This window comes from Artemia franciscana, chromosome 3 (assembly GCF_032884065.1).
Source record: "Artemia franciscana chromosome 3, ASM3288406v1, whole genome shotgun sequence".
In the NCBI taxonomy this organism is placed as follows: domain Eukaryota; kingdom Metazoa; phylum Arthropoda; class Branchiopoda; order Anostraca; family Artemiidae; genus Artemia; species Artemia franciscana.
This window is the reverse complement of record NC_088865.1, coordinates 530,527-539,060: the sequence shown is the minus strand read 5'-3', so window position 1 is coordinate 539,060 and position 8,534 is coordinate 530,527. Positions and strand designations below refer to the sequence as shown.

The window sequence follows — 8,534 nt, the reverse complement described above, 5'->3', positions numbered from 1 at the left end:
CTTATTTATGACATCCTCCCAACCCAGACAAGGACGACCTGCTTTCCGTGTAGCCCCAGACGGTTATGCTTTTTCTTCTTCTTTTGTCCATTATTGCTTTTTTTTTATGTCCAACTTTTCTATAAAATGCGCCTTAGAAGAATGGGCTATTTACATAATTTTTATCCCCTAAAGCTGAACAGGTCATTTCCCCCCTCCGAGTCATATTCTATGGACCATTCACCCATTTTTAGTCAAATACTGTAATTTTTGACCCGATGCCCTGGCGAGCTACAGGAGTCCGTATCTCTATAAAGAGAGACAGGGTCGGGGGGGGGGGGCTTAGTTGCCAGCCGATTGCTTTTATCCTTAAAAATAGCATTATGATTTTCAATCTTATCTAGCGAGTACCCTTTTAATTTTCGGCACTTCTAATCTCCGTACTTATTGTCTAAAGATTCTCTTTAATATTTACTTTTTTTTAAATTAATAATTACGAAAACAAAATATGGATAAGCAAAAAGATGTATTCTCTGTTTACCGTAAGCCTGACAAACCTTTAATACATCTGTGTTTCTCAGGATGATGAGCTTCACTTTATTATATTATTATTATTATAGATTTATTAATGTTATTTTTTAACATTAATATTGATTTATTATATTAAGAATTAATAGCTTTACTGAATACAGTAATTTTAGCAAGAAAACATAAACTGTTCTAAAGGAAAACACCCCTCATGAAATCTTAATTTTGTCAAAGTGACTAATTTTTAATTTCCTCGAATATCATTTAATTGCTATTTAGATGTCGCGATTTACTAGCTAGTATAGCATCTAGCGTGAGCATGTCTTCGTTTTTTAAATATTCTGCCATTAAAGAGAAATCAGCTAGCTACATTGCGGATGCAAGGTTTGTGACGTAGATCTCAAATAGTTCTAAGTTTTGTAATATTATCTATTAGATATTAAATGTTTAAGAATGAAATTTGGCTAGCAATAGCCTAAAAATAATATTTTGTTATAAGTGTTTTAAAGATTGGTATATCTATAGTCATAAATATGTTTTATATTTTAAAACAGGTCAAAGAGTTACTGTTGAATTTCTGTGGAAGTTTGAAATCTTGCAAAAATTAAGTCTTAACAGAAGTTATTTGACGGAAAATTGGTATTTCTTTGTGAGAAAATAAAAAACTAAGTGATAGAGGATAAAAACATTTGTTTTGTGGTAAATTAAAGACTTGTTTGGTTATTGACTTGCCAGGACAAGTCAATCAAAGGTAAAACTAAATTTCTTTGTCCTATGGTAGCTTTTTCTGAATTAAGGCATGTATCATAAATTTAACAACCTGATTGTATTTTAGGTAGGTGATTTTTAGTCCTGCTTCTGGATAGCCCATGAATGTGCCAAGATGATAGGCTAGGCACTAGGACAAAATGTTTTTTGTAGGCTAGTATTGCCTAGGCTTCCTAGTTGGGCCTCATTCTTTGACATTCAGTAGATGCTACTATGATGGCAGAACCCCGCCCCTCATCTTTGTTGCCTAGATAGGTCTATATACCAAGTCTAGCCTATTAACTTTTGCTGATTAAGTTTGCTTTGATGCTAGCCTACTTTAGTGGTTAAACTTTTTAAGGGAACATACTTACCTTAAATTATGTCTACCTTAAATCACATCTTTTAGGACTAAGGTTGAAAAGCCTGTAGATGTTCCAGGCAATGTTGACTTGATAATCATGTCATAGTTCATGACTGGATGATCACTATTTACATAAATAGGAAACAGGACAGTTTGGTCTTATTTTTGGGTATCACTAGATATATTGCTGGCTGGACATGTTTAAGGACTTGCCACTAAAATCATAGTGAAAAGCAAATCTTCAAGCTGTCAAATAAACTGGCAGAAACTGCTGAGTGAATTCCACAGTGGAAGAGCAGGAATGGTGAAGAAGTTGAACTTCTCATGCTTTCTGCTAAATTGTTGATGCAGTTCTATGGGATTTCCTTGTGTTCTGGTGTATTCACTGTGACCAAAACAGGGTTAATGACTAGGTCACTGGTCATCATCTTAAATGCAAGGATGACATCTCCTCTCTTTGTACAGTATAATGAAAAGAGAAATCACCAGTGCAACAGCACAAACACATAAAAAAAATGAAACTTTCAGGGATGGGTCTACAGGCTAAAGTATGTCCCGGGAAGGTATTTTAAAGTACCCACCTCCACTTCTTCTCCCTCTAGAGGTTCCTGAGATTTGCCTGCATGACAGGTCTATACCTATTGATCTTTTGACAAAACAACATTTTACCTTCATTTTCAGTTACTAGTTGCTTTTTCTCTGCCTTTAGTTCTGAAAAATGTAATTCCTGTTATTTGAGTAGAATTTTGAGCCATATCAATGTTTTTTTTTTCAATTTTGTTATACGTTAATTTTTATAACACACATATTTTCAAAGGTCAGGGTGCTCTAGAGGGAGAAGGAGTGGAGGTAGTTGCTTCAAAATACCTTCCCAGGACATACTTTAGTCTTTAGATTCATCCCTGAAAGTTTCATTTTCCTAACCTAACCCTTTCTGAGACAGCAAGAAGTCAATTAACTAGAATTTTACTGGAGATTTGTTGTTTGGCAAAAGAAAGCTTTGTTGCTAACTTAGTATAGGCTACTTGGTAAATATATAGTAGCTGCTCATTTCTGAAGGAAAAATGATAAGCAAATAGAAGTAGCCTATACCATTAGTCTAGCTTTCTTATTTTATCCTTGGCTATAACCTTGAAAAATGTCATGGTTCCTTTTCTGATAGACCCCCCCCACCCTGATACATCTAGATATAAGGTAATACGCCCTGTACTTTGACAGTGCCCTGTCTTGGACAAAAATCTTCATTAGGCTTAAATATTTATTTCATAAATATAGACAAAAAGCTTGTTTTGACATGATGTGCATTGGTTTTGTTACTTGGAATTGGCTGGTAGTAAAAATGGCTAAGGTTTATATTACAGTCTATTCAGGTAGCTAATAAATAAACTTTCCCCCCTCCCTATATATAGGCTACCAATTCAAGGTATATTTTTGCACATTTCTTAATTGAGAGTTAACAAAGAACATATAAATTAATATCCTGACCAATGTGTTGACTGTGATACACTATGTTTGATGATGGTTTATTACAAAAGACTAATGATACAGTATAATAATGTATTACAAAGTGTAGATTTTTAAAAAGTATTACTTTAGAGGAGGACCATATCCATATGGATTAAAAACAATAAACTTAGTTTTGGTCTCATTAGGAGGCCAATATTCTTATGAGCTTAAATTGCTTTAAAATGCTCTTAAAACAGCAAAAAGGACAAATTAAGTTTAAAATACAGCAACACCAATTTACAAAGATATAAGGGGGAGGGGAATGTATTTGAAAATGCAGGAGTAAGGCAATTTTATTATTTTTCCAATTTTTGTCAGTTGGAGTTCCCAAAAATGGTATTTTCCAAAGAAAATAGTCAAAAAACCATATTTTTTTGTAACCAACTCCAGACACTTTCAATTTACCAACTCCAACTCCATTCAGCAAAATTTACTAAAACTACAACTCCAAAACCCTTTTGAAACTTCATTCAAGTGTAAAAAGTTCAGTTTAAAGATAGAACAAAGTTAAAAGCTTTAAAACTTCATTTAACTATATTTTATAAGTTATAGTTGTCTCTAAACATTTTCAATTTACCTACTCCATTCAGCAAAATTTACTAAACTCCAGGTAACAAAAAGCTATAAGCCTCCTATATATTTTCTTTGCCCCTGGATAGAATCTAAGTTTGAACCAAAGATGAATGTATATAAATAAAAAAAGAACACTCTTCTCATTGATAAAACAACCTTAAGTCTTAGATCATAATTTGAAATTCATATTGTTTTCTGATCAGCAGTGCATTACTTTACATCAACCATTTGTATAGATATGTTCAATTTTTAGCAAATGGATTCAAGAGTTTTTTCAAGCTGTAGAGGGTCTGTTGCCTCAAAAACCACATTTACATGTTCTTAGACCTATCTCGATGTGATCCCCTGTACGCATTTATGTGTTTAGCATTCACAATAGCATAATTTGTTAAAATAATGTTTAAGCTGGGAATACTCATGTCCAAATATGATTAGGTTGCCAAAGCCACTCTGAAATTGAGCTTTTTTTCAACTCAATTTTATTAGTATTAAATAATTAATATACATGTATCTCTCCTAACACCTTTACCAAAGGCTCCATCATATCTTGTACTTATACTAGCAAGATCAATTCTATGAGCATAGGGAAAAACATTACACTCATAATTATCAAGATCTGTAATAGAAGAAAAGGGAAATAAACACAGAGGAAAAAAAATAACAAAAAGAAAAACAGAAAAATGCAAATAGTTATATCAAACCTTTTTTTTAATTATTTACACTCAATTGAACTGGCCAACTAATATAAATTAATATTGTTATATATATATATATATATATATATATATATATATATATATATATATATATATATATATATATATATATATATATATATATATATATATATATATATATATATATATATATATATATATATATATATATATATATATATATATAATATATATATATATATATATATATATATATATATATATATATATATATATATATATATATATATATGGATATAAAAGGGAAAATTTAACCCAAATGACTTTTCATTAATTTTTCAAAAACCCCAATGGAGTGACAATCTCTGTTATTCTTTGGCAGGGAGTTCCAAACCCTACTACATGTGTATATAGGGCTAAAATCTGACCTCATGGTTGGAGTTCTAACAACCAATAAAACTTCAGAGGTACGAGTTCTACAAAGATTTACACTAAATCAGGGCTGTAACAAATTCGAAAAACAAGAGAGAAGTTTACCATGAACATATTTATGAATAAAAATAGCACAAGATAGGAAATACTGTGGACAGAACCTAAGGAGAGAATTTGTTGACATACTATTTATATCCAAAACTAACTGATGGGCCTTTTCATGAAGAAGAGAAAGGGTTTTTAATGGGGATGGGAAAGTACTCATCCAAACAATAGAATAGTAATTTGTGTAAAGCTGTATGAGAGAATTATAAAGAAGCTTTAAAATACATTCAGGAAAAAATAACTTAGCTTATGTATCATACCTAAGATTTTTGACATTTTTAATCAAAGAAGGTTAATATGGTTCTTAAATGAAGGATTCTCATTGACAAGGACTCCTAGAAACATAACAAACTTATTTTGTGATCTAGAAATAATACCTCTAGAACTTGGAATAATATTCAAACCAGGAAATTGCAAGCCAATTCTGGAAAAAAACAAAAATTGAGACTTGAGAACATTTAGAGTGAGACAATTCGCTTCAAACCACTCATAAGCCCCTCTGTCCATCAGTATTTGAAGCTTTTATTGCCCGTAATTTTTCCCTGCTGTCTAATCAGCCTGGAGATCCATTACCTCTTCTTGTCCAGGGGCGTAATTTCATCAAAATCCTTGGGTGGGGGCAAAGTTTGAACCAATTTTCCATAATCAAGTGAAAATGACAGTAGAATCTAAGAGAATAAGCCGTTTAGTACCATGAAGGTAATATTTAGTACTTTGAAAGTACTATTAAGGTACTTTATAGTACTATATACAGGTGTCTTAATGTACTATAAAGGTAAATATGTACTAAATAACTGTTCTATTTCTGTCAATGCTTGAATTATGCACGTTTTAGAAGAAACTAAATTTCAGAATGGGGGGGGGGTAAACTGGAGTATGAGGGGTAATCTGTTCGAAGACTTCCTCTTTACACCCTCCCACGAAGTTCCAATTTCCTTCAAACACCTTTATTTATGACATCGTCCCACCCCAGCCATGGACGTCCTGCTTTCCGTTTAGCCCTGGCTGGTTTTTGTAGCTTTTAGGTGAAGCCTGATTTTGGCTACAACCAGACGGTGGTCTTGTTGTGGCTACAAGACGGTGGGTGCATGATGATGTAATCGAGCATCTTCTTCGTTGATCCATCATTGCCATACCTGGTGTACTTGGCTATGTTGGGTCTCTGAAACCATGTGTTAGCAATGGTAAGATTGTGGGCGAGACAGCAGTCTAGCATTCTCTCTCCATTGTCGTTTAGGCTATCTACTGTTATGGGTAACAGCGAAATCCTACAGGCCAGACTCATTTGAAAATGCTAGCATTAATATCTCTTAGAAGGACGAGGTAGTCATGGGGAGGTACTGACGAGAGCTCAGAACTTAAAACGTATAAAAGTCATCCTTATTTTCTTCCTTGGCTTCATTTGTGGTGGCGTAACAGGTGATAATCGTTATTTTTCCATGTTTACTATTGAGCCTTGCTCTTAGGAGCCTGGGTGTTACTGGTGCAAATGACAGGAGGGCCTTGCGTGTGGCATTGTTCAGCACTAGACCAATACCTCCTCGTTTCTGGTGACCACCAGACCAGAGCAGTGTGCGCCCTTCACCAATGTACTCCTCACCATCACCAGATAGATGTGTTTCGGTGATTCTAGCAATTCGAACTTTATATTCTTTGGCTAATAGAAGCTTTGAACCGGGTTGGTTCAGTGTCGGAACATTTCAGGTGGCCACATTGATGCCACCTTGGTCAGCGATATTCAGCGGTAATCGTCCCTGGGCCGTCCGGGGTCGAGAGGTGGTTTGGGATGACATATCCTTTTTCTGCTTCCATTCGTAGCAATAGAAGTTTCCGGAGAAGGGCTGTCAACCCAACCGTCCATAGGTGCATTTAGTTTTCCGATGGCTTGCCAGATATCCAGAGGCACGTGGAGGTCGTTCTTCATGCGCCAATTTGCATGGGAACTAACTCTGGACGAGCATCATTACCTCCATTAGTTTTATTGATATTTGTTATATAGGCTGTGAAGTAATAGTTTTTGTTCGTTTTAAGTTTCAGCTTCGCTCTTTACTTCCCTCGGAAAACTTTTTTTTGATTAAACTATGCTCGTTTTTAATTAAAACTTAATTTAGAAACAACATTGTGTGACCTTTTTTTATTTATACGGAATAATATCTGTTGTTTTTAAGTTTTAATGTTGGTCCTTAGTTTCAGTTGGGAACTTATTTTTTATAATTTATAATCGCCCCCTAATCTATCTAGTGAAAATATGACACCTCAACCCTTATTAAGGAGCTAAGAAGCCGTACAAGAATTGAAGAAAAAACTAAGTTTAGAGTGAAAAAAGAAATCAAAACACAGTGGCGTTTCTTTTTGTAAAGAAAGAAAAGAAATGGATCTTTAATTCTTTGTTTTAAAAACTTAAATTCAGTAAAACTTAAGAAAGTAGCTCCAGGTGAGTAGCTTCGACACAAAAGGTTCACTAAGCGGACAGGTTTGTATATCGACATACTTGCTGAAAATTTTGCTAGCTCAACAGATATGTGTCGTTAGGCTTACGGATTTATTTGACCTGTCCCAAAATATAAAGCCGCTCATTAGTCTGAAATGAATGGAAATTTCAATAAAAGATCATTTCTTGTGTAGGTATGATAAATGGTATTATGAACTAAGTTAGCTTTCATTTCAAAATTTTGGGAAGAATTACCTGAATTCTCCTACAGAACTGTTTCATTTGTCTTTGTTCCTCTTTGGATGCACAATCTTACGTATGGAGAGAATATTTCGGCGGAATTGCCAAGAAAATAATTTGAATAAGTAAGTATAACAATAAGTAATCTGTCTTTTAATATACAACTTACAGTGGTTCCAGAACCACATGCCCACACTTCTCCAACCACTAAGTGGCAAGGGGCTGAGGTCAGGGGCGTACTTTGCCATGGGTCAGAGGGGGTAACTTCTCCTCCCAGACCTCAGTTTTCCTACAGACCCCAGTTTGCCCCCTCCCCCTCCCAGATGAAATGTAGTTTCTCCTAAAATGTTGTCAAAACTAAGATAAGTCTGCATAATTCAAGCATCCAGTGAAATAGGTCAGTGTTTTAGTACATCTTTGTATTTTTTATTACTATGTGACTAGCTTTTCAGTTTACTCTGTCATTTTCACTGGATTTGGGAAAATTGGCTTCAAATTTGACCCCCCCTCCACAGGATTTTGACAAAGTTCCGCCATTCCTTGTGGTATGAATTTAGTGATCTACTCAGAATGTCGTTGTAAACCATGAACTGGATGACCTGTATTCCCCTTTGAATCAAAATGCTTGATCAAATACCTTTCTGGGACGTGCTTTAAAAAATGAGTGCATCAGATTTAGAAAAACGATGAAATTATCTGGAAATGATCGTATAGAAGGGAGAAACCTTGATTGAAAAAAAAATATACCCAAGCAGGAATCGAACGCAAGACAGTGTAATTCGAAGTCGAACGCTATACTAACAGCCGAAGTCGAACGCCCCTAATAATCTAATTTGATATATCAGTGTTTGTACCTTAATTGCGTAGCTTATTAAGGAGGCTTGAAGGAGGAACATTCGAGAGGTATTCTTTCAAACCTCCAGTTAAGGCTTTTGATCATAATTATTACGAT

At 34.4% G+C, this 8,534-nt stretch overlaps 1 protein-coding gene across 1 annotated transcript in view; it reads left to right on the top strand.

Annotated features, from left to right (window-relative positions):
- Positions 1–1,046: 1,046 nt before the first annotated feature.
- The window catches only part of LOC136024715 (AF4/FMR2 family member lilli-like), a 120,477-nt gene continuing 112,989 nt past the window's right edge, over positions 1,047–8,534 (top strand). Inside the window, exon 1 of the mRNA XM_065700131.1 lies at positions 1,047–1,258. The gene's annotated coding sequence lies outside the window, so the exon portion shown is untranslated. The remainder of the gene's footprint in view (positions 1,259–8,534) is intronic.